The 27,719-nt window shown below is 33.6% G+C and overlaps 1 protein-coding gene across 4 annotated transcripts in view; it reads right to left on the bottom strand.

The window, feature by feature from the left end:
* Mef2 (myocyte enhancer factor 2) overlaps positions 1–27,719 on the bottom strand; it is a 333,366-nt gene that overhangs the window by 188,592 nt on the left and 117,055 nt on the right. For all 4 annotated transcript variants that reach the window (XM_072546699.1, XM_072546696.1, XM_072546702.1 and 1 more), the window contains one exon: positions 11,882–11,916. The gene's annotated coding sequence lies outside the window, so the exon portion shown is untranslated. The remainder of the gene's footprint in view (positions 1–11,881; positions 11,917–27,719) is intronic.

The following is a 27,719-nucleotide window of genomic DNA, read 5'->3' as shown; positions in this document are numbered from 1 at the left end:
CTTCTCGAAAAATTGAACAAAACGATATAGTTAATGAGGGGTCAAACTTATTTACTTTTCGAGATACAGGGTGTTAAAATTAAAAACAATTAAATTCTTTTAGTTAATAACAACAATAACTTTAAAACCAATAAACGTATTTACTTGAAATTTAGTACTCGTAGGTTGTTTTTAAATGAAAAATAGCTTCCTTTAGTGAGAAAAAATTGTCCATGGTACAATACAATGGTGTGTATTTAGAAAAATTTTTCACCTTTACTTTTTTTTATGAAGTCAGCTATTCTAAAACACAATTATTTTTATTGTAATTGAATTAACAAAAAAAAATCTTTTGTTGAATTTTAAAATAAGTTATATGATGTACTAATGGTTAGTAACAAAAACTAATTTGTGGATTAATACTGCATTTAAAACACTTAGCGAGTGTTTTTTTTTTCCAAACCAGTCATTTGATTAACCAAAAACACCTTGTATATTTTTATATTTTAAAGGTTGGGTTAAAATAATGGTTTTTATTTTTATTTATAGATAGCATGTGAGAAGAAATTTCAGATAGACCAACATGTGAGAACTGCTTCACACATTGCAAAAAAAGGAAAAATAGGAGGAAAACATCAAACTTCAATGGCTAAATGTTTCCAATCTCTTCAAAAAAATTAGATGAGCAAGAAACTTTTAATTTCAAAATTAGCAAATGTAAATTTTAGTTCGTTTCTAAAAAAATATTGCAAACTTAATGTTCCAAGTGATCGGTCTCTAAGAAGAAATAATGTGAACGGGCTATACTCGTCGGTGTTAATTAATATTAAGGAAGAAATTGCAGATAATTATTTTTACATATCTGTAGACGAAACCACTGATTCCTCAGGAAAGTATATTGCTCATTTATTGATTGGTGTTCTTAAAGAAGATACCATACCAAAATCTCATCTTATTTCATGCCAGCAACTTGAGAAAACAAATGCTTTAACAATTTCGCGTTTTATACAAGAAACATTAGCAACTTTTTCTCTTCCGACAACTATTCCTTCTAATAAATTACTGCTTATTTTATCGGATGCTGCTCCTTATATGGTGAAAGCAGGACAAAATTTAAAAATATTTTTCCCAGATTTAATACATGTTACTTGTGTAGCGCATGGATTAAACAGAGTTGCAGAGGAAATACGAAAAAAGTTTCCTCTTGTAAATACCATGATATCCAGTGTCAAAAAAGTATTTCTTAAATCTCCTATAAGAATTCAACTTTATAAAGAAATGCTACCTAACATTCCTCTTCCACCACAACCTATTTTAACGCGATAGGGAACATGGTTAGAAGCAGCTAATTTTTATGCAGATCATTTTGTTAAAATAAAGAACATAATTGATACGTTAACAGATGAAAGTTCCCAATCTCTTTTGGATTCTAAACAAACTTTTCAGAGTAACTTGCTTCAACAAGAACTTTCATTTATAAAATCAAATTTTAGTTTTGTTCAAAAAACAATTACTAAGTTAGAATCACCAAAACTGTCATTGTTCGAAAGTACAGCATTAATAAAAGAATTTGCGTCATGTTGTCGGAACGTTAGAGGTAATATTGGAAAAGATATTTTAAAAAAATTTGAAGCTACTATGGAAAAAAATAAAGGTTACCATATTCTTTCTGAAGTAGTCAGTGTTCTAGCTGGAAATATTTCGGAAACAATTAATTTAGAACCAAATGTTTTGGTTAGTTTGAAAAATGCTCCCGTTACATCAGTTGATGTTGAACGAAGTTTTTCCATATATAAATATATGTACTCAGACAGAAGCCACAAGTTTTTGTTAGAAAATTTTGAACACCACTTGGTCATTTATTGTTACCATAATTCTAAATAAGTTTATTCATACTTAAAAATGATGTAGTTACTTAAAATAAATGTAAATCTTAATGAATAGTAGGAAATATTTAGTTATGTACACTTTTTTTTTTAAATAAAATATTTTACGATTTTTTTATTTATTTGTATGCATATTTTGTAAAATATTTGCATATTTTCGGGTAAACACGTGCATATTTATGCGCATATTTTCTACATTTTTATTTGCATATTTGCCGAAGTCTAGTCATAAGTGTGTACAAAAACATATCAGTCTTTTTTCAATAATGCTTCGACTGTTTAATTTCGGAAACAAATAATAATTTAGGAAATAAATAGGAAACACATTTGTACTGCACTTTAAGTAAATAAAAAACCGTGAATAATAAATATGCATACCACACAAATAAAATATTTTAAATTAAAAAGGGCTGAAGCCTTTAAAATACACTTTTCTTTAGGCTAAATATTCTGACCATTTGCTCTCATGAGAGGTTGCTGACTACATGCCTTTATTATATCTTGCTTTCCTTCTCTGTATTTGTCCACGCAGTGCGTCGAAAAATTCCTTTTAATCGTTTATTATTTATTTTTCCTTTTTCTTGGTACAAGCAGACGAGGATTATTGGGGTTCGACAGTTGGGTCGCAGCGTCTAGCGACTAATCGCTGCGTATGCAGATGAACCACATTTTGTAGCGTGAGCGTGAAGTCGTTACTAAAATGGATTTGATAGAGGAAACATGCATTCGAACTGCACTAATACACCGGTCACTAGAAAACATCAACAAAGACAATGTTGGCCCCATATTAAGCTAACGTCTATTAAATGGACACTTTATAAAATTTACTTAAAATAAAGAAATCATCCTAATAAGTTTCTTAACTACTTTAAAATGGCTATACAATTTACTCTTTATCCACAATGTGACCATGTGTATCCATTAGGTGGGGAGGGGTAAAACTAGCTCGCGTCTGCAAAATAGTTCTGCACATGCTCACTCATTAGTATCTCCATGATAGATGACACATTCAGTTTGGTTTTTGTAATTAATGTCCTCGTATTATTTTTAAATTTTTATCCAATAGATTATTGGTGACAAGACTGTTGATATTAAAATTGACTAGCATATTGTTGGAATTGTAATCTACCTCTGTTAGTTTTTGCAAGAATTGCTTTGAGTTTTTGATAGATGTTGTATGCTAAAGGCTGTATTATGTCTCCTTGTTTTTATAGGAGAAACTTTGACAGTCTACTGCAAAAAGAACCCATGCTGCTGCAAATTGGTTTGAGGGAACATTTTCTTTGTGAACTTTTGCAGCTGTAAGTTTTAGTTAATTTAAATTATTTCTTTCTGGCCCTTAAGAATATTAAGGCTAGAATAAATATTAAAAAGAAATTTGTAAATACAGCTTACTGTTTAAGAAAAAAAAATGTTAATTGCTATTTTGTCTGGTTTTTATATTATCAGTCTTTATTTTACTTTTGTAAAAAGTATACAGTTTGCATTTAATTTAAAATTCCGTATTAAATATTGAGTATGGAAGGGCGTGACAATATAAATTTAAATTTAACGAGAGATCAAGTGGTTAGAATAATTTCCCTCATTGAAGACGGAAGGAGTCAGAGATATGTGGCAAATTTAGTGGGTGTAAATCAGTCGACAGTATCACGAGTGGTAGTAAGGTACCGAGAGACTGGTCGTCATGATAGACGAGCTGTAACAGCTGTAACTTTGCGTCGAAGACATGTGACTGCAAGTCAACTTCAACATGACTTAGCCGAGAGTCGAAATGTACGTGTGTCTTCAGAAACTGTTAGGCACATCCTCTTGTCTGGAATTAGGGTCAGAGTAGCTGCCACTGCCCCGAAACTTATAAGGGAACACCGTATAGCACGTCTAACATTTGCAAGAGAGCACGTAAACTGGAATATCGACGATGGGGTAACATACTCTTTACGGATGAGTCAAGATTGTTTATACACTTCGGATCGAAGAATACCAGTTTATAGGCGAGATGGCGAACGTTATTTTCAATGCAACCTAAGACAGGCGACAAACTTTGGAGGAGGATCTATTATGCTCTAGGGCGGAATATCTCTTAGGGGTCGAACCGAATTGGTACAGCTAGATGGAGGATCCTTAACTGCTGATAGGTGTATTAGAGAAATTTTGGAGATGCATGTTGTTCCTTACGCCCCATTTATTGGTAACGACTTTGTTTTAATGCATGACAATTCAAGCCCACACGTCGCAAGAATCGTTACCGAGTACCTTCAAGAGGTAAATTTACAAGTTTTGAATTGGCCAGCGCGCAGTCCGGACTTAAATCCAATAGAACATATTTGGGACCCTCTTTACAGAAGGGTGAGATCTGGTAATGTGACGCCAGCTAATCTTCAGGACCTGCAACGGTTGTTAACAGTTGAATGGGACAATATCGATCAAGATTATCTAAGAAGATTAATTGTAAGTATGCCAAAACGTTGTCTAGATGCTATAAGAGCCAGAGGAGGCAATACCTCTTACTAAATTATCATTACTTTTGATTTTTATTTTTTTATTCAATGCTGTTTGTGCGCTTACTTCTAATTTATGAAATAAATTAAATAAAACCTTTGTTTTCGTACATTCTGAAATTTTCTTTGAATACTTGTTACGTACTTAAAAAAACAAAAAAAAACAACAGTAAAAAATCCATGTTTTAAATTATTTTTTATACAAAATTTGCAGTTTCATAGGTGATGCAATACTTTTTTGGCGGAGTGTATATAAATACTTTGTTGCTTGTACCTAAACGTACTGTAATGTCTTAGATATTCGTTAAGAAACTCTTCCACTGAATAATATGGTCTTTCAGATATATAGGCTTTTGTCAAGTTACGGAACTTAAGGAAAGAAGTTGTAGATTTAAGTTGCAAAGGGAGATGGTTTTATAATTTTTTTGCCGAATATAATATAGATTTCTTTACTAACTCAGTGGACTGGATAGGTAAATACACATCAAAGCTTGAATTTCTGGTGGAGTAGTCATGATTAGGTCTTGCTGGATAAACATGTAGGTGTTTACGAATTAAGCAAACAGTTTCTAGAATATATAGAGAGGAAAGAGTTAAAATCCCGTCATTTCTGAAGTAGCTTCTGCAATGTATTATTCTACTGAGGCCAAAAAGATACCGTATTGCTCTTTTTTGTAATAAAATAGAATATTTATTTATTTTGTTTTCCTGTGATTTATTTGGGTTCTTGTTTAGTTTGGTGTAAGGTCCATTTGTGACCAATTCTTGATTTTTTTCCTGGTACTGACTTTTGTCCACAACTACAGTTGCGTTGCCCTTGTCAGCTGATAATATTATTTTGGACTCATCTTCTTTAGAGCTTTGAGTTCATCTTTATTAACATGTTCTTTTGATTTTGTGTTTTTGTCCATTTCCTTTTTGCATAGTACTCTATATTCTTCCTTTTCGTGTTTTGGTAGTACTTACAGACTTTTACTTCTAATCATAGCTAAATTTATATATATTTCGGTTTAAGAGTTCATAAGAAAGTAAAAATTTGTCAAAAGTCACGAACACTTTAAGATGATAATGTTGAGACCATCGGATCCTTTAAAACTCAAATCTGGTTAGTAACTCAAAACGATGAACCCCTTTGCGTTCATTGAGTGAAAAGTGAAAAGCAAAAGTGCGACGGTGATACACGTTAATATTATTGTATAATATATTTTATTTGTATCACCAAAGTGATAACAAATAAATTGAATGAAATTATAACATTAGCAGAAGAACAACAAGGTTTTAGGTCGGGAAGATCATGCACCGACGCTATATTTATAATGAGGCAAGTGCAAGAGAAGTTATTTAAGAAGAAGAGAATTTATTGATTGCAGAATTCATAGTCAAAATTTTCTTGTTATCAGTTATCAATGTTAGTACTACATATACCTAATATTTTTATGGATACATAAATTTTGTTTTGATATATTTTTATTTTTTTTTTTATTTTCTTGTTTTTTTTGTTTTCTTTTTGTTTTTATTTTGTTTTGGTGCTTTTTTGTTTTTTGCTCTTTTTTTTCTTTTTTTGGATTTATTTTTTTGTTTTTTGTTCTATTTCTATTTTCTTAATTCTTTTGTTTTTTTTTAATTTGTGGTATACTTACTTTTTTTGTTTTTTTTTTTCAACCCATATTAACAAATTATGCCTAAATACTATTTACAACTTATATTTACATATTTTAACATGTTTGTAAATGCAATGAAGAATTTCCATATTATTTGAAAATATTAAAAGATTAAGGTTTGTTGGAAAACAACACTTAGAATTTATTAATTCCTTATAAAGTTCGTTTATATTAATAATTTGTAAATCACATTCTAATATAATATGTGTTAGATCGCCTATTTTGCCACAAGTACAATTGGGAGTATTTGATAAGCCGATTCCATGCATACAAGATGGCGTAAGAGCATGATTTACTCTCAGCCGATTAATGGTCTTTATAAAATGTCGATTAGATTCTGTGTAGAACCATCTTAATAAAATGCATGGTTATAACAGCAAATTTACTAAGATGTAAATTGGAGCTGGAAGGTCAGATAATAGAACAAGTGATGGAGTTTAAATATCTACGCATCACATTATCTAGCTACGGAAAGGTAATAACCGAAGTGGAAGATCAAGTGAATAGAGCAAACAGAGCCACAGGCTGCCTAAACGAAACAATATGGAGAAATAAAAATATCGGGAAAGAAACGAAAGGCAGAATTTACAAAACAGTCATCAGACCAATAATGACATACGCGGCAGAAACAAGACCTGACACAGAGATAACAAAAAGGATGTTAGAAACAGCAGAGATGAAAACACTTAGAAAAATTGATGGTAAGACATTATGGGACAGAGCTAGAAGTACAGATATACGACATAGATGCAAGGTGGAGAACATCAAAAACTGGGTAAGAAATAGAAGAGTAGAATGGAACTGTCATATAAGCCGAATGACAACAAATAGAGTAGTAAAGACGGCAAGAGACGGTTCCCCAATAGGAAGACGATCAGTAGGAAGACCACGCAAACGATGGAATGACAACTTACTGGAGGCACATTGAAAAACAGACAGAGTCATGTCTATATAAAAAGAAGAAGATATTTTATTTGAGTGTAAAGAATATTTCTTACCCACTATTTTATTTGACCATAGTGCGATCTACTCTGTGAATAATAAAACATTTGCAAATGATTTAGAATACACTCTCACCGTTAGTGTTATAAATTTGTTTGGTGAATGAATTACGTCAATTAATACCTTAGAAATTCAAATTTCATTCAACTTAATATAAATGATTAGAATTGGACGATATATTGATATAATTAAATCAAAAATCTTTAAAATACAACAACATTGTGCGTTTTCCTTTTCCCTAGAGGTAAGATGTACGCAATTTCCTGCAGAGCATAACTTTATGAACAGATATCCCATTAATATTGGTTTATTTTCAGAGTATTAACTTTCTTAAAATAATTGTTTATCTAATCCACTAAACAAGCCACGTGTTTTACTGTTTATGTTTACCGTAAAGTAAATGGTGAAGTTGCCATTAGACTGTGTAACCTCTTTAACTAGTGCCATTTGCGGATACTTTAAATAATAAATAATTTGGATTGATTAAGAAATAGGGATTTAAAAAAAGAATATGTGGTAATAGAGCTTTTAAATTGAAATGAGATTGACAAGCCATAAAAAATCTAAGAACGTAACAAGAATAACAAATAATTAGTTGTAAATAAGCAAAAGAAAGGTCACGACAGAGACATTTAGGAGAGACCTTCTAATACAAGATGAAAATTACGTCTTAGAAAATTAGGTAGACTAAGGAATAGAGAAACATCAATTAAATCTTAGTCTCCTTCTTTACTTGGCGCAACAACTCTGTGGATTTTAGCCTCTGCATTCTTCGATTCTGCCCTGGCAGCTAATTTCTATATTAGTTCTATACCATAACCCAAATCCGTGGAGATTTAAATATACAGAACATTATCTAAATTTAAGAAGTACCTGACAGAGTACCAAAGAAGAACGTTAACACATTCGCTGCCACCTATTTATTAGTTACTCACTATTGGTGCCCCTATTTATTAGTTACTTACGATTGATGCCACATACATATTCAGTAACATTAGTAGGAAGCCAGAACGAAATTTGAAGACTGCATATTACTTTTATCTCAATTATCTTCAAGGTTAGTCTTGGGGTACGAGAAAAAAAGTTAAATGCGTCACTGGCACCTGACTACCGTAATAATTCCTATATACCACCGAACGTCGAAAGGAGTCAAACATCTTAGGAAACTGAACTTACAATGGCCTTCAAAAGAAACGTAAAAAACTTAAAATTAAAAACAAAACTATATAATTATAACTTCAAGTTGTTGGGTTACGAGGGGTTACGCAACAGAGCAAACAAAAGCCGGAAGTGTTAGGACAGAGTTTACATTCATACACTGTTTCTACACGTAATCCCTTCTCAGCACATTTTGCACACCGTTTTCGCATAATTCTTCCTTTTTCACTCTTTTTTTGGCGTTTTGTCACAATATGTTGCTTTACGTCACAAATGACGGTTCTTCAGTTAGTTCTGAAGCCAGCATATTTCTAATGACTGACATACGAAAGTTATATAAGCTGATTCGTTTTCCGGATTATTGTTTGTACAAGATGTGTGCATTTTGACTATCGGCTCTGGTTTCATTTTATGGTTCCTTTTTTTGAAACAGCCTCTTGCATATTATTTCTAGTTTCGGTCGATATGTAAAGGACGTCCCTTGTATCCTTCCACTTTCCAATTATAGTACACCATCTCTGTATTTTGCAATGGCTTCGCCTTTGACTAGAATTTTTTATACTTATTTTATACTTATAACAGTCTAAAATAGTCTAAGGGTTTATCAAAGGCACCACTAACTCTTGATTTTTTAAAAGCAATGTTCTTGATAGTTGTTGGGTTATCTCCCCATTCAGAATTTGCTATTTTCTTTATACATGTCTATAATCCATATTTGTTAGTAGGGGAAATACATATCAATACTGTCTACTTAGCAATAAACTAAAAAACTACGAATTCGTAATATTTAACATTATAAAACACTGTTACGTTCTGCCTGAGTGTATTTTTAGGAAAAATATTGGAATAGGAAATGAAGGACTTCAAATAAAAAACCAGAGTCAAAAATGTATAAATTGAACCTTTATCCAGGTGCCTGCAAAACAAGAAGTAATTATGCGTAGAGCTGACTGGCAAAAAAACCTATTTATTTCCACGATTTGTGAACACCAGAAGGCGGCAGTGGCACCTCACTGAAGTAAGGCACAACGCCTTTTGGTGACAGTGGTACCTAATTCACGCACGCACAACGCCTTTTGCGTACAGGTGGCAGCGAATGTGTTAACAGCCCATTACAGAAGCACACCACACCTATAAAGATTCCGAAGCAAATCCAACGTATTATAGTTTATTTCACGAAAAATGGTTGAGTGCTTAATGATTGCAATAAAACCCGACCGCAAGTACCCTAGCTTAGTCAACATTAGTTGAGCAGGTAAGTATTCAGGTAAAATTGAAGCTACTGTGGAGTGTCGTTATCTTGTTTGTATAATAAATTCCTGGTAATATAAAAACGATTAAAAAATCGTATAAAATTATAAAAACGATTAGAATACATTTTATTTCATAAAGTTGTAAACATTTTAACAGTGGGTTTCACTATCAATGGTTGATCTTTTAATGACCACAATAAATTTGTTGATCGTTAAGTATTTCCTGGAATAATTATACAGGTTCCCTCTATTCTGTATAATTTGTAAAAGTATATAAAACAGATGAGAAATTTTTAAATGTACATTTTGTTTCATTTAGTTAAAAGTGTTACAAGTGTTACCAGTGTTATACCTATTTATACCTATAAAACAGCATTATGTGGCGTCCGTGGAAAAACATTGATGGTGCTTCTTCCAGTGTTCCAGCAAAGAAAAAGCATTTATCTGCTGACGCTAGAGAAATCGTAAAAACAATATATAGTTCTTTACTTACAAGAGGATTTATTGCTAATACTGCTGCCAGTAAAATATCTGATTTAACGAAAATACCTCTAACCACAGTGAAAAGAATTACATCAAATCCCATTAAGTCAAGAAGGAAGCGTAAGGATGCCGGTTCTACCAAATGTATTGACGAAAGTGATAAGGACTTAATAAGACGAAAAATTTACACAATGTGCGAAGAGCAACGGATACCTACATTAGATGCTTTAAAACAACGGCTTACTAATGTTGATACACAAATAAACTGTAGCCGCATTAGTCTTTGGAGTATTTTGTCTAAAATGGGCTTCAGATATCGTACAATTGACAAAAGGCAAGTGCTTATGGAGTCCCATCGTTTACAAAAGTGGCGTACTGAATATATAACTTACATAAGAAAGTACCGTACAGAAGATCGACCAATAATTTATCTGGACGAGACATGGTTTGACACTCATGAAACACCATTTAAAGGATGGTCCGATTCTTCCAACAGGTGTCAAACAAAAGCTCCATCAAACAATTAAATAACAATTTTACATGCAGAATCAAGTGTACTTCGGTATTTTATTAAGAGACTCTTGTATACACAATAGCATCAACTCAGGTAACCATTAAGCACTCAACCATTTTTCGTGAAACAAACTATACCCCTTAGACCAATTTGCACCAGCATGGGTTCTCCTGGCAGCAATCTGTGATATACATTTTTCTTTTTGTTGCTTTTTCTCTTAGAGTTTTTTACAGAATTGAATTAAAAAGTACACCTACACCAGTCCATCGAGGAAAAAATCATTCATTATATGTAAAAATCTTATGGATATATGAAGGTTCTAAAAGGTATATGAGGGTTAGCTGATGAAAAATCCGTAAAGTGCAGCTGACTTTGATTTGTTTTTGTTTTAAACAATCTTTAAAAGAAAAAAGATAATTTTTTGCTTATAAAACGTTTCCTATGCAGTTTAGAGGAAAATGGTTAAAATAAAAATTGTATATTTTAAAAAGTTCTTCAATTTGCGAGTTTCTAAATTAAAATACATAAACAATTCATCAAGACAGTTGCAAAACCCCTTATTTTCAATACCTTATTTTGCAGTAGTTTATAAATGTTAAAAACTTTGTTTTTTGGATAATGACATGTAATATAACTACTCAAAATTGTGGCAGTGAATTATTAAAGGCTAAATTTCAAATAGATCGACCAAATAGTTTATAAGTTATTCAATTTCTTTATCATGGAGAGCGAATATTTCAACAACTGTTTTTCAAACTGTTTTTTAATAAAAAATTTAATACAATGTTGAAGATTTTTTAATATACCCTAAAAACGAAGCCTCAAAAAATCGATTGCAATTTACAAAATACCTGTAGTCACTGTTTGGATAATCGCTCTTCGCGATAAATAAATTGAATAACACTATTTGGTTGATCTAGTTGATATTTATCACACTTTAATAACTCATTAATTGCCATAATTTCAAGTACCTGCATTAATTAGTAATTACAAGTCATTATACAAAAAACAAAGTTAATTAACATTTATAAATTACTGCACAAATAAGGGTTTTTTGCAAGTATCTCGTTCAATTGTTTATGTATTTTAATCTGCACACTCTCAAAATTACAGAACTTTTTATGATTTACGACTTTTTTATAAAAATATTTTTATATGCAAAAAATATTCTTTTTCACTTTTCAAGTTGAAAAGGAAAGCAAAATTAGATTTACGTCTTTCCGTATTTATGACCAGCGACTCTTCGTATATCTTTTAGAACCTTCAAATATCTGTATACGATTTTTATTTTTTATTTAAATAACAGTGCTTGCCCAAATAGTTACGCTAGAGAGATTTTGTAAATCGCAATCGATTCTTCTTGTTCAAATATACAAAAAACATATTAAAGTTTACCAGATTCGAATTATGTTGAAATATAACAATATACATACTAATAAATACTTACTTTTTCTGGAGTACCATGGAATTAGTTCCTGGCACCTGAAACATTAAGAGGTTATATCAATTGTTGGCAAACTGTAGCAACAATTAGTGAATTAGAAATGAAATAAATGATTATTACAAAATATAACTATACATAATTGGTCACTGATACATAGAAGGTTCGAAAAAGGGTCCAAAAAGAGATTACGCGGTAATACCAGCGATTGGGAAGCAGTCTTTTAAAATTCTGAAAATAATATTCAAGGAAAATTTTAAAAATAACAACCGGGCCCATTTGGGGGTACTCCCGTAAATAAATTGACTGCAAGCGATATATTTACACTTAGATGGCATTGGAGAAGAAAGGACAAGAACCAAATATTGGTTACAGAACCAAGTCCGGTCCCAGCTTATGTAGAAGAAGAATCCTGAATCGAATAGTGATTTTCAGCAATCCACACAAAATAGACTGGGCGAGGAAGTCCTTAACATTAACACGGAGCGTCCCCATGTCGGATAGGGAACGTTCTATAGATATTTAGGATAGGTGCGAATAAGGTTTATCCAAATAAGCACCCGTGGATCAATTGAGGGCAGCAGCTATGTTACTACTAAATAAAAGCTTTTGAGTAATACTTCTTTAAAGGTTTGATTTAGATAACCACAGGTGGCAATAACATATTGATTTGACCAGCTGTGCTAAAACGAGGAGCCACCTTTTTATTTGTCCCACAATTTATACAAACCTTTACCAGGATAGGTAACAAAAATAACATGGCCCTCAGTAATCGGCAGCTCTTAAGTGGACAGATAGTGCTAAGAATCTCTGGCTCAATCAGGAGAGAGAAAATTAGGTATTCGTATATTTGGTGTTCAGAAGTAAATCTAAATCAAAACCACTCACAGTTTGGTTTCAGAAACGATTTTGGAACACGCGAAGCTCTATTCAGTATAAACCTACTTCTCCAGAAATGCAGAGATCAAAAAATGATGTATGTGCTTGTTTCGTTGATTAGTAATAAGCTTTTGATGGAGACCAACGTCATAAGCTGATGATGGATCATGTTATGATTATATTATGATCAATAGGTGTTTTCGTAATTGTATTAAAATTGTAAAAATATTCGTAATAAAATAAGACAAGCCAAAGAAGAATGGTTATTGACAGAATGCATCGAAATGAAAAATTTAAAGCAAAGCACGATTCATTTATTATACACAAAAAAGAAAAACAGTCGGCTTAATCAAAGGCAGGAGCATTCTAACAGGTAATAGTTGTAGAATGTGAATAACACTGAAGAAAATCTAAACTAATGGGAGAGCTACATTAAAACTGTTTTCAATGATCAAAGAAGCTTAAACCATAACATAAATCATAATGACGGTTTAGAGATGACGTCGAACAAGTATTGACAGCTAAAACTGCTAAAAATTCCATTGACTGTCAGAAAAACGAACTGGTATGTGTTGAGTAGGATGGGCAGGACATGTTGCAAGAATTAAAGACGACAGTTGGACAAAAAAAATGCTTGAGTGGAGACCACGGGCTGACAAGCGAAGCCGAGGAAGACCCCCAACGCGATGGACCGACGACCTCAAAAGAATCGTGACCAATTGGATAGCAGAGGCGCAGAACAGAAGCAGATGGAAAAGTCTAGAGGAGGCCTATGTTCAACAATGGACAACTCAGGGCTGATTGATGATGATGTGTTGAGCCAAATGCATAAATGAAACGAAATTCGTACAAACTTTGTACGAAATTAGAACGAACCATCAAGAAAAAAAAAACTAGAATATTGACTCTCGCATAATTCTATGATGAGCTACAAACATTAGTGGAAAGAGAAGTGAAGCAAAATGAATTACTTATATTATTGGGAGATTTCAATGCCAGAATAGGAGACGAAGTAATACCAGGAATAAAACAAAGGTTTAATGAAAGAGTTATCAATGAAAACGGAAAGAGAATGGTGGAATTCTGCACATCAAACGAACTAAAGATAACCAACACATTTTTTGATCATAACATTCAACACAAATACACGTTTGAAAATACAAGAGGACATAGATCAATGATAGATTATGTGGTCACAAACAGAAATATTCACCATAAACAGATAGTGGATGTGAGAAGTTTGACGTCACCCAATGTGGGAAGCGATCACTATTTGGTACTTGGTAAAATTAGATTCAATGAAAGATGGAAAGAGAAGCTTAAACAAACCAATTCAGAGGAAATATTAAAAATAGAAAATTTAAGAGATGACTCCATAAAATCATTATATCAAAAAAAGGCTAGAACAGAAAATACAAATGGAGAATATCGAAAATGAAAGCAATGTAGAGACTATCTGGAGAAAACTTAAGACAAATATTCTGGATGCTGCCCGAGAAGCACTTGGAACGAAAATAATAAACAAAAAGTGGTCAACGAAAACACCATGGTTTACACTAGAGGTTAAACAAAAATGTCACCAAAAAAAGAAAGCTTTCCTAAAATATAAAACCGAAGAAAAAACGAATGAATCATATGAATAATATAAAAGAATAAGAACTGAAACTCATCAAATGGTAAGAAAAACAAAAACAGACTACTGGGAAAGATTCACAAAAGGACTAGAGATGGATTTCTATGGACAACAGAAACAAGTATGGCGCTTCATAAGACAACAAAGAAGCGAAATGAAAGAACTAGTTGAAATAGAACACATACAAGAGGATACATGGGTGGCCTTCCTGACAGAAATGTTTAAAAAACAAAACGAAGAACCTTTACCAGAAACGCCAAATATAATAACTGAGGAAAAGACCGAAATCTCCCAAAACGATGTGAAAGAAGGAATAAACAAATTAAAAAAACAGAGAGTCACCAGGAGAAGATCAAATACCAAATGAACTCTTAAAATATGGAGGTGATCATCTTGTACAACAACTGCAACTTCTTATTAATAAAATAATCACCACGAACAGAATACCAGATGAATGGAGGAGAGCGATCATGGTGATGTTCTTCAAAAAAGGAGATAAAAAAGACCCCAATAATTATCGAGCAATAAATCTATTAAATGCAACACTCAAATTGACAACAAGAATAATAGCGACAAAAATAAACGAACGAATATCTCTGCAAGAGGAACAGCAAGCATTTCGGACAGGAAGATCATGCACGGATGCAGTTTTTGTAATAAGACAAATAAAAGAAAAGTTGCTGGAATACAACAAACCAGCATATATGTGTTTGATAGATTTGAAGAAAGCGTTTGATAGAGTGAGAATTCGGGACTCGATACATTTATTATATGAAAAGGAAATATCACTGGATTTAGTAAAAACCATTGAGAATATATATAAAGATAACATAGCTACGGTAAGATGTAAAGGAAAACTATCGCAACCTATCAAATATGAAACTGGCATTAGACAAGGAGATTCGTTGAGCCCATTAATATTTAATCTGATAATGGATGAAATCATAAAGAAAGTTAAAAAAAGAAGAGGATATAGAATGGGAGAAAAGGAAATAAGGATAATATGCTACGCCGACGACGCCATAATAACAGCCGAAAATGAAGATGACCTACAAAGATTAATTAAAGAATTCGAAGATACGGCACTCATATACAACATGGAGATCTCAACAGAGAAAACTAAAGCGATAGTGATATCAGCGGAACCGAGAAGATGTAAACTAGTTGTAAATAACAAAATAATAGAACAAGTGATGGAAACTGAATACTTGGGAATAAAACTGTCAAGCTACGGGAAAGTGGAAGAAGGAGTACAGGAACAAGTGAACATGGCAAACAGATCAGCAGAATGTCTCAACAACACAATCTGGAGAAACAAATACCTCACAACGGAAACGGAAACCAGGATATATAAATCAACAATAAGACCGATAATGACGTACACAGCGGAAACAAGAGCAGATACGGCGAAAACACAAAGACTACTGGAAACAACAGAAATGAAAGTCTTATGAAAAATAAAAAACCAAACTCTAAGAGACAGAGTAAGAAGTGAGGAAATACGAGCGAGATGTGATATAAAGGAAATAAACGCGTGGACCAAAAGAAGAAAAGTGGAATGGAATCAACACATCGAAAGAGTGACAGAAAATAGAATAGTACGAATAGCAAGAGACAAATCGCCAAATGGAAGATCATTGGGACGACCGAGGAAAAGATGGTCAGACAACGTCAATTGAGGCTAAAAACCGAAGTAAAACAGGCATTTTGCCTATTTATAAAGTAGGAAGAAGAAGAAGAAGCATAAGTTAATGAGAAATGCCAAATATAACCTGCTATAGTTAATAATCGAAAGCAAACTTAAAGACAGACTAGGACGAGGAAAAAAAATGATCCCATGATTCCCTAGGTGACTTGGTATGTTATAGTATCTCCCAAAGATTTTCGTACACATCTGGACGTCGCGAGGAGTACAGCTTTCTGCATGGCCTTATAGTGATGTTCATTTCGACCCAGCTGTTTTATGTTACCTAGGAGGTTTTTGGGAATAACACCAGTAGTAGATAGGATAATAGGTACTGTCTGGGTACTTTCCATTCTCCATTGTCTCCTGATTTGTATTTCTAGATCTCTGTACTTGGCGATCTTTTCATTGTATTTAACACGTAAATTATTGGTGTTGGGTATCGCCACATCAATAAGTGTTGTTTGCCTAGTAATTTTATTAATTAGCAAAATATTAATTAGTAAAATTATTATTTTGGTAAATATCAACCACTATTTCTATTCTAATATTCTAATAGTATTCTAATAAAAATTATTAAACATTCCACACTAAAACATATAAAAATATGTCTCAAATTAGTGTTGCTAATAACCATACCGGCACCTAACTCCAGATTTTCAAATTAATACAATGGTACAATCTTTAAGAAATCTGTACATGTGGTTGAATATGTATATGACGGCCATTAAGGGCATTTGCACTGAAAATGGGACTAAAATAAATGCCCAAAAGACAAAACTATGTACACTGGAAGGTGCGGACCCCTTCATGGACCTAGGATCGTTACTTACTAAAGACAACAACGTAAGCGAAGAAATTAAAAAGAAGAATAGCGCAGGCTGTGTTACCAGGATCTGAGAGGATAAGTGGCGTCAATGCTATCCAGTTAAATAAAACTATATAGATATAGAACACTAATAAGGCCAGTGTTAACATATGGAGCACAAACGTGAAGGACCAAGTACTCCTTAAACGATTGGAACGAAAAATTCTAAGAATTTATGAAGGAGTAAAAGAGCAAGGATTATGGCATGGATAGGGCATGTAATCATGCTAGAAGAAGATTCAAAAATTCTAAAAGTTGTTGATCGACGTACTTGGACAACTTAAAGAACGACATAAAATCTATTAGAGTTAAAGGGTGGAGAAGAGTTGCACAATACAGAGAAAAATGAAGAATTATATAAAGAAATGGATCACAAACTATTACACAAAAAGGAGGGCATTTGTGCCTTCTAAGTTTGCTTCAAAGTCAACTTATCTACAAGAGGTTTTAAAAAAACAGCTTTGAAATAAAATTTTAGATTGATAACCAAAAAGATATATAGATATACTCCAGTCGTCAGAGACGAAAATGTCATTGAAGCTATAAAAATCATACGAACAAGTTGAATTTTGCTGAGAATGAGATCCCAAAAAATATGCAGAAAAGTTTACCACTCCTTCCCTTCGGCTTCCCCCTAAAATATAGGGATACGGATGATCATCATAAGTGCCTCGACAATCTGTTGTGGATCTTGGCCTGCTCACAAAGAAATCACCACTCGTGTCGATTTCTGGCAAGTTTCCTCCATCTTCTGACCCTTAGAATCTGTAGGTCTTCTTCCACATCATCAATCCATCTCCTTCGTGGTCGTCCTCTACTTCTTGTGCCCTCTGGTTTTGAAAATGTTAATCTCTTCGTGTATTCGTGATCTGACATCCTAGCAATGTGTTCAGCCCATCTAAGTCTCTGCACTTTAACGAATTTCACAATATCTGGATCGGTGTATAACTGATATAGTTCAAAGTTTATCTTCGACGCCATAGCCCACTTTCATTTATGGCTCGAAAAATCTTTCTAAGAATTTTTCTCTCAAAAATACCAAGAATTCTTTCATCATTTTGAGATAAGGTCCACGTTTCAGTCCCATATATCAAAACCGGTCTTATTAAAGTCTTGCGTATATTGAGCTTTACTGCACGTTTTATATTTTTATTTTTTAAATGTTTCTGGAGACCGTGAAAAATAGCTGTTTGCTATTGCTATGCGCCTTTTTATTTCGTTACTCGTCGTGTTTGTTGCGTTTACTAGCGATCCAAGATATGTGAATTCTTTGATTTGCTCAAAGATACGGTTGTTAATTTGAATTCTCTGTTGGATATTTCGGAGGTTTTTAGAAACCAACATATATTTGGTTTTTTCCTCGTTTACCAGAAGTCCTAATTCACTTGCCGCGTCCACAAGCCTTGTGCTTCCATAGCCAACTATAACTATATCGTCAGCGAATGCGAGAATTTGCGACGATCTATTAATAATAGTTTTATTCAATCTAATATTTAATTGTCTGATTGTCTTTTCCAAGGCAATATTAAAGGAGACACGCCAGCGCGTCCCTCTGTCTTAGACCATTATTAATGTCAAAGAACATAGAGTTTTCTCAAAGAGATGGTGTATGTTATATTCTAGTGATTTTCTAGAATCTTTCTATGTGCTTGAATTTGATGTGTAGTTCACTTTCCAGCAGTAAATCCGCATTGATATTGACCAGCAATATCCTTTGTAAAATGTTCAGTGTTACAAAAAACTTTGTAAAAGTGTTTCAAATAATACATTGCCGAAAATTTTATACGCAGATGCTAACAGAGTAATTCCTCTATAGTTCTTACAGTCCAGTTGATCACCCTTTTTATGCAACGGGCATATTATTCCCTTTAGCCACTCTTCTGGTACCAATTCATTCTGCCAATATGTACTATAAGTTTATGGATTGCTGCAAAAAGTTGATTGCTTTTTTTATACATTTCCGAACAGATTTCATCGATTCCTGGGGCTTTATTGCCTTTGAGTTTTAGGATGACATTTGACATTTCTTCTCTTGCTGGGTCTTCACTGTGTAGTTGACGTTGTAGATTTTGATTGTCTATGTTGTAACCTCCTTTAATATCGTTTATATTTAGATGTTCGCTGAAATGTTATGCCCATATGTTAAGAACTAAGTTTTTATCATGTCGAATTTCACCGTATTTCCTCGTTTCATTTTTATCGTATAAACTTTGTATCTCATTGAGAGTGTTCTGTTCGTATTCCCTCTTCTCACGTCGATGGATACGTTTCCCCTCTCTTCTAAGACGTCTATACTCGTCTTTTTTTCTCCGTGTACAACCTGCGTCGATGATTTTTTGATGTGCTGCGTTCTTTCTATTTGTGGCCATTTCGCACTCACGTTCAAACCAATGATTTCTTTTTTCTGAGAACAGTTCATTCTACATAAAAAGTAATAATAAATATTTTTGTTCAAAATTGTCTAAGCTACATTTTTTATTTGAAAGTTTTTTCTACGGCGTACATATTCTTAATAAATTGATTTCCCCCATCCCCACCCTTCAAGGTGGTGTTATAGTAAGCCACTGGGAAGGAGTGGTAAACTTTTTTGCATATTTTTGGGGTTCCAAAATGGATATTTTCAGTGATTATTAGAGATCAAATTTCTCACGACTGGACTAATAAAAATATATAAAAGTGGCAATTGACTTGATTAACTAAGGATGAAGAGAATTACAGAAAATATATTTAAAATAGATCCTCCAAGATTTTGGAATGAATAACTGCAGAAATTTGAAAGTTATGTATCTGCAAAAGCTTGGAAGATAATCTGGCAGAAAAAAATGTGTTGTTTTTAACCATTAAATATGGAAACTTTGTGTAGAAAAACAGCAAAAACAAAAGACCGATCTAGATTTAACTTTTACGAATATTTATTTTATATGTCTTTAAGTGAAATAAATGAGTACGTTTTTTTCCAAAAATATATTGTTTGTTTAACACCAAGGTACATAGCAGGTCCATCGTTTAAGATAACATTAGATAAATAAATTTATCAAGATAAAATAGTTAATATCAACCTTAGCGATATTAATCGAGATTAAAATTGTTGTTTATTTATCAGAAAGGGAAAGTACGAAATATTGTACGCTCCGTGGAGATTAGCATAGGTCAAAAACCACAACGGTCGCCAAAGTGCGCAAAAACCTTTACATCCGTTTAAGATACATATAATTGGGGATATTTAAATACACTCCTCGGAAAAATAAACACCACCCTGAAATATTTCAAACGACATTCTACTTTTTTTAATAATTGTTCAGGTAACTCAAAAAAATATGTTTGTGTTCACGACACCGGCCACTATTTCATTTGCGCGGGCTTGTATCAATCAGTGAACATTTCAGTGATTACCAGGCGCATAAAAATTCGGCAGTTTTGAATTCTGAATATTTAAATGTTTATTACGTTTTTGTGTCCCTGGGAATCTCATGTCCCCTGGAGCTGGGACTTACGTTGTTGTGTGTGTAGATGAGATTTCTTAACCTATTTTCAACGTTTACCGTTTTTGCACCACAAAAAGTAAAAGGTAAGCGTAACATCAAATTTGCATGTAGTGGGTGAGGTTAGATTTTTGGGTATAATTTCAAATATTAGTAATAAAATAAATGAATATAAAGTATAAATGACAGATATTTATACTTGAAACTTTCTTATACTACAATGGAAAACAAAGAAATATGAAAATGATTTACATGGATGATAAACTTTTGGTAACAAACGAACAGAATTACAAATTACACAAGAACTAAAACGACGAAGAAAAGACAAAGATAAACTTTCGCTTACCATATTATAAAACAAATGAATAGAACAGAAAAATATACCCCCACTTACAAGTCGTTATAAACTATTCTTAATCGTGAACTTATCACAATCATTAGGAGATTTTAACGCCAAAGTAGAACAGATAGAAAAGAATGCAGTAGGTTAACTCTAATAGCCCTAGAATTATGGGTCGAATATTATGAACAAATGCTGACAGAAGATCGAACAGAATTCCAAGATATTGGCTACCAAAAATATGATATTTCCTACCGCGAAGAAACTGAAATAACACCAGAAGAAATTAAAAAACACGCCAACGCTATGAAAAATGGAAAGGCTCCAGGACCAGGGGGAGTACCCATTGAACTGATTAAATATGGCCCTGACAAACTATTTCAGCTATTGGCTTATACTTTTAATTTATTCTTGAGAGGAGAAGAGCTACCCCCAGAATGGAAAACTGCATATATCAGCAATCTATACAAAAATAAAGGCGACAGAAAAGATTGTAAGAACTACCGAGGGCTTAGTGAAACTAAATCAATCTGTAGAGTTTAGGGGAAGATAATTTAAAGAAGAATTGAAGATTGATGGGAAGATGCTGAAGATCAGAGTGGCTTTCGTACTGGTCGTTCTTGTATAGACAATGTGTTCTGCCTAAAACAAACAATAGAAAAGCGTTTGGAACATAATATGGAGACACACATGGTATTTATTGATCTTCAAAAAGCGTATGACAGTGTCCCATTAGCCAAGCTATGGCAGGTGCTAGAAGACAAGAATATTCCACCGATTTACATTAATGCTGTAAGGGAGTTGTACGATGATATGACGAGTGTAATAAAGATTGGACAAAAAGTGACAAAAAAGATAAAAGTGACCAAAGGACGTCGCCAAGGCTGCTGCATTGCACCTACACTCTTTAAGATTTATTTGGAGGGTGTTTTGGATATTTGGAAAAGAAAATGTGAACCTACGGGTGTTAAAATTGGAGACCATACACTGTACAGCTTTCATTTTGCTGATGACCAAGTAATACTTGCAGAAGATCAAGATGATATCCACTACATGTTACGAAAAATAGATGAAGAATATACTAAGTGGGGCTTATCAATTAATCCATCAAAAACAGAGTACGTAGTAGTGGGAGGTGAAGGAAAGCACTTAGAACTAGGAAGCAAACAAATTCAAAATACTGATAGCTATAAATATCTGGTGTAAACATTACAAACAATGGTCGGAATACGAAAAAAATAGCTACTAGAATTGGTCAAGGAAATTCAGCAATACGTCAACTGAATAGTATACTTTGGAATAACCACATCACCCGAAACACAAAAATTAGGATATACAAAAGTATCATAGAAAGCATTGCTACATATGGTTCAGAGCTTTGGGTAATAAATAAAAATGACGCATCCAGAATAAAAGCAATGGAAATGAATTATTGGAGAAGATGTTGCCAACTCACTAGAAGAGATAGAGTAAGGAATACTGAAATCAGAGAGCGTATGGGCATAGACATTGACGTCCTGGAAACTATAGAATGCAAAAGGCTGAAATGGTATGGCCATGTAGAAAGGATGAATGATCAACGATGGCCAAAGAGAATGTTACAGTGGATCCCCACCAACCGCAGGAAAAAGGGAAGACCAAGAAGATCGTGGAGACAAGAAGTAAAAGGTGCAATGGAAGATAGGGGTCTACAAGTAGGTGACTGGAACGATCGCAAGCGTTGGAAGCTAGGTTGCGAGAAACGGTGGCAGCTGTAATAAACTCGTTATATATATATATATATATATATATATATATATATATATATATATATATATATATATATATATATATATATATATATAGTAGAGTCATCTAAGGAAAATATTGAAGGAGTATTAGGCAGAGAAATGTGGGGGTGACTGTCTTGTAGAGTTGTGTGTAGAGCATCATCTTGCAATTACAAACACGTTTTATCAGCACCACCAACACATATTAAGAAAGAGAGAAAAAGATAATAAAAATATCCGGGCGCAGATTGTGGAAGTAACCATCAACTCATAGTATTAAACGGCCGACTTCGTTTTAAAGTCCTTTAAAGGAGGCCCCCCTAAGAAAAAGCATGTCCTCCAACTCCTCAAAAATCAATCAATTCCAACGACACCTGATCGGTGCACCCAACAGAGATACCGTGTGCATCGATATACTTGGTCACACTTCAGAGCAGAGAGGGGTTAGACACGTTTTGTAGACATATTTATTCAATATTTATGGTGAACATGTCATGAGGATGGCTTTAGAAGGATAGGTCTATGGAGTAACATGCTGATGACACGAATATATTGATCTTAGGATGTTCGACTTTGAGTGCCATGGTATGGGAGTAGAATTGAATTCTTCTTCTTACGGTGCTTATCCGTTCCGGATGTTGGCGATCAGCATAGCTATCCTAACTTTACTTGCAGCTATTCGGAATAGTTCGAATATTATATACATATTATATACACTACAATTTGCAGTTGATCAGGCCGTCATAGCAAATGCTGAGGATATGAGAAGATACGGAATACATGAAGTTGGCTGTAGAATATCAAAAATGTGGACTAATACTTAATACTAAAAATCAAATGTCTTAGCATTGAAATAGACACAACAAATATTATAAAAAAAAACAAAAAGATAGGGACTGTTATCTAGGACCAATATTCAATCGAGAAAGAACAGATGACCAAGAAATTAACACCAGAATAATACAAGCCAGAAAAGCTGTAGGATGCTTTAACGGTATTTTCTGGAACAAAGCAGAGAAAGGTTACCTAATATCTGTGAAACTCTGGTAAACAGTATGCTATTATGCGGATGTAAAACGTGGTGATTAACAGAGAGAATGAAAAGAAATAGAAGCCACAGAAATGAATGTAACAAGGCCAACGCTAAGGATTTCGAGAAATGAGGAGATAAGAAATAAAGAAATCAGGGAACGCATGGGAATATAAGGTACAATAATGGATGACATACAACAAAAGCAGCTCATATGGTCCGGACATGTAGCGAATGGAAAACAATAGACTCCCGAAACAAGTACTTGCATGGACACCTATAGGAAAACATAAGTGAGAAAGACCGAAGAAAATATGGATGGAAGGAGTACGAAAATTAATGAGCTACAAAGGACTTCTCTTCTTGCCGTCTCCCTACGGAGTTTGGCAATCATAATGGCTATTTTTATTTTTGAATTTGCTGCTCTAAACAAATCAATCGATCTGCATTGATACCAATCACGATTTTGCGGACAAGAATTTTGCCTTCAGCCAACAGATCTTCTTCCTTGAATCTTTCCCGATATCATGACTCAAAATTTCAAATTTTGGTCCGCTCATCACATGGTCTAGGTATTCCAGTTTTCTTGTTTGTATAGTGGTGATTAGTTCTGTTTCTTTATCAACCCTCTCTAGTACTTGTTTATTTGTAAATCTATCAGTCCATAATCGTTTTAATACCCTGTGGTATAACCAGAGTTCGAAAGCCTCGATTCTTTTTAAATTGCATTTTCTTAATGTCCAAGTCTCAGCTCCATATAATATTGAAAATATATAACATCGAAAGGTACGTAGTCTGCAGCAACTTCTTAGCCATTATTTTAATTTTCTTTTTGTGATTTTTTTTTATCAATAACTTTATCATTTCTTTATACCAGCATCAGTTATGACTTCATAATTTCCAAATCAAAATATTCTGAAAACGGTTCACAGCATCGAGTTTTACCGAGAGTACCTTTTTGGTGTAAAACTGTATGCTGTTTAAGTTCACTTGGAATTTTGATTAATAATTCTACCCTTAAAAAAGTTATGTTGAATAATACTTGGTACGAACATTGTAACTAGCGCTCTCTATGAGAGTCAGATATAAAAACAAATTCATGAGATGTATCAGCTTCCAAAACATATTCGTATTACAATGTTGCCAGTAGAAAGCGTAAATAATGTAACACTTTTTTTTCTTCAACAACCTTTATCTCGAAAACGGATGACGTTACAAAAAAAAATTACTAAGCAAACCCTAATTATTTTTTAGTTTTTTACCTATTCTAGAGACGGTGTTACCTTTTTTAAAACACCCTGTATATATCTGTTCTTTGAACAATATACTGGATATAGCAAACTATACTTTGAAGCTGGCTCAAATGTGGTTCACTATGAACAGATTGAAAGTAAATCAAAAAGAAACAAATTATATGACTTTCAGAACTAAGATCAACGACAGTCCTATACTATTCAGATACAGCAAGAGGCAGTGTTTTTAGTAGAAAGTGTTTATTATTCTTTTAGAGTAATATCATGGTATGTAGATGTCATATCAAAACGAGCTCTCTCTTGCAAACTTCCACTCACTTATACGATTTGGGATAACCAATTCGATGAAGTAAAAAATTAATTGCGTTGTTTTTAAATTAATAAACAAATAAAAATAGCTCTCTCCTGCTTCACTAGATTGTATACTCAAGGGTGAAAACCAATAGTGTATGTCTGAAACGCATGTATTAAGTTTACTATTATTTCATCAGCTAACGAAATCTTTGTGGAGCACAAAAGACAGTTTTCGACATATTTTCTCGGTTTAGATTAGTCACTCTGTATGGTTGAATACCCCACGAAGGGACAGTCGGCAGCGGTACGCCAAACATTTTAATCAACGACGACGCATCGTGACGCCTTCAATGCACGTCGTAATTTTCCTCCTTCCCGCTCAGCCGTCTTGTTTTCCTGAGCGTTCCCCTTTCCCCTATATCCGTTTGCTACACTACTCAGGCACCATTCCAACATTTTGACTCCGTGCACACGTGCCCAAACCTATCTTTAGATCACGGCCCCTCGCGGTTCACTTTTTTTCTTGGATTCATTATCTCGACTTTAACCGACAGGGTGGACCGACGAAACATTTATTCAAAAAACAAATCTATTTTTTTCATTATCGACCGTGAATTAAAATTTTCCTTGAGTATTTAGCTTTATGTACAAGCTAATGATTTTGTCATGATATATTACGAATACACTTTAATTTCCGTAATAATAGCTGCAAAATATCGAACGTATTCTTTTAAAATTAGTAATAACATTGTTATACCTAACTGGCCAACAAATGTTCAACATATAATAAAACAAAATAAAAAACAAGAAGAATTGTGCATATTTACCTACCGAATTTTTTAAAATTGGTTTCAGAAAAAGTTTTTAGAAGAAAATTTATATATATATATATATATATATATATATATATATATATATATATATATATATACTGCTCAACAATTGTAGTGGATATTCGATAGATGTTTGTGTTACGTGTGTCAAAGTTCGAAATAAATAAAAATCAAATTTGTTAAAACTCTATTCATAGGCCATGTTTAAAAAGAAGTAAAAAAAAATACTTTTCAATAAGATAAATAAATAATATAAAACTATTAATAAATTCTAAAAAAAAAGTTATGTTCTTATGCTGTTACTCTGTTTAGGAATGTCATTCTTAAATTATCAATAAAATTTTGAGATATTGTTTCTCAAATTGTCGACAATTGATTAGCTAATTGTTGTAAAGTTTGAGTTGGCTGTGGAAGTCGGTTTAAATGGCTAGACATTTCCGCCCAAACGCGTTCAATGCAATTCATGTCCGCAGAACACGTTGGCCACTCCGTTCTTTTATCTATCCATTCGTTTACAATTCTCGCGCGGTGATGACGGGGATTGTTGGTCCCATGTTATTTACCTTGTTTAGGCTCTGTGCCTTTTTAAGAGTCGTATTATTTATTGGTTAAACGTGAGTCTCATGTTGCCGCTCTTCGAGACAGGGCGTGGCTGTAAAGCAGGAGTGCTAGAAGAATTTCCACTTTTTGGGCACCGTATGGACCAAGCCCTCAATAAGCACAAGTTCCAGTGGAAAAACGGTCCTTTTCAGATTTGTTTGGTGTAAACGCGTGGAGGATAGCTGTGGCTGTGTCCTCATCTAGGATCAGGTATCGTTGTGCAATGAGATTGGGAAACCACAGAAAACCAATCTCCCCCTGTCCTTGTGATTTGAATTCGACTCTTAAGGAGTGTGTGTGGTGAACTCTGTTTGATGTTTGGTATTACGGATGTGTGTGTTAATAAATAGAGCTGTTGGTATAGTTAGTGTATGTGGAAGCCGAAGTTCGAAAAGCCAATCATGATCACTTTTCAGGTACGACATTTTTGAAATATATATTATTTTATAAACATTGGTTATGTACTGATAGACAGTGAAGGCGTTTAGTTTATTTAATAAATAAATTATTCTACATTATACCGAATACTTAACAATTTTTGTTTTTTGTTATTAATGGTTATGCTTATGGTAGATGGAGCAGGGCCTATTTATGAGCATTTCAGATACTTAGACCTCCTATAACGGGTCCATTGTATCACCCCTATTATACGTAATAGGCCCATAAGGACCTAGTCTTCCATATCTGCAATAATCAGCAGGGGCTCCAAGTCTGAGACCTTTCTACCGTGGTGAACATCTAATCCTTTAGTAACCTTGTGGCCTCACAGAAAGCCACAAATCTATTTAAGGGTAACTTCTTCATTTGGCTCGATTGCACAAAGGCCGAACCCAGGATCTGCCACCTCTGATGCGCCGGGCTGTAAGACTTTTGGATGTCCCCACTATTTGGAGCCTAGCCTGTCTCATACCTCCACAACTGGCCCAGAAGTTCTGAAACCTCCGCAGAAGAAGCTCTTTGAGACTAACCCGATTAGTACTGAAGGGCGCTCCAATGACAAGTTCAGGTCCCACCGGCAGAGTGAATGAGCCTTGTTTTGCCGGGGCGTTTTTGTTATTAGACTAATTTAAATATACTTTGTCTAATAAGTTTTTTTTTCATAGATTTCCTTTTGACTAAGAAAAATAAACTCATTATAAAATAAACGAGCACGCCATTGTTGTAGTAAGCATATCTCTA

This window comes from Diabrotica undecimpunctata, chromosome 10 (assembly GCF_040954645.1).
Source record: "Diabrotica undecimpunctata isolate CICGRU chromosome 10, icDiaUnde3, whole genome shotgun sequence".
Classification (NCBI taxonomy): Eukaryota; Metazoa; Arthropoda; class Insecta; order Coleoptera; family Chrysomelidae; genus Diabrotica; species Diabrotica undecimpunctata.
This window is presented reverse-complemented; position numbering and strand designations above follow the sequence as displayed.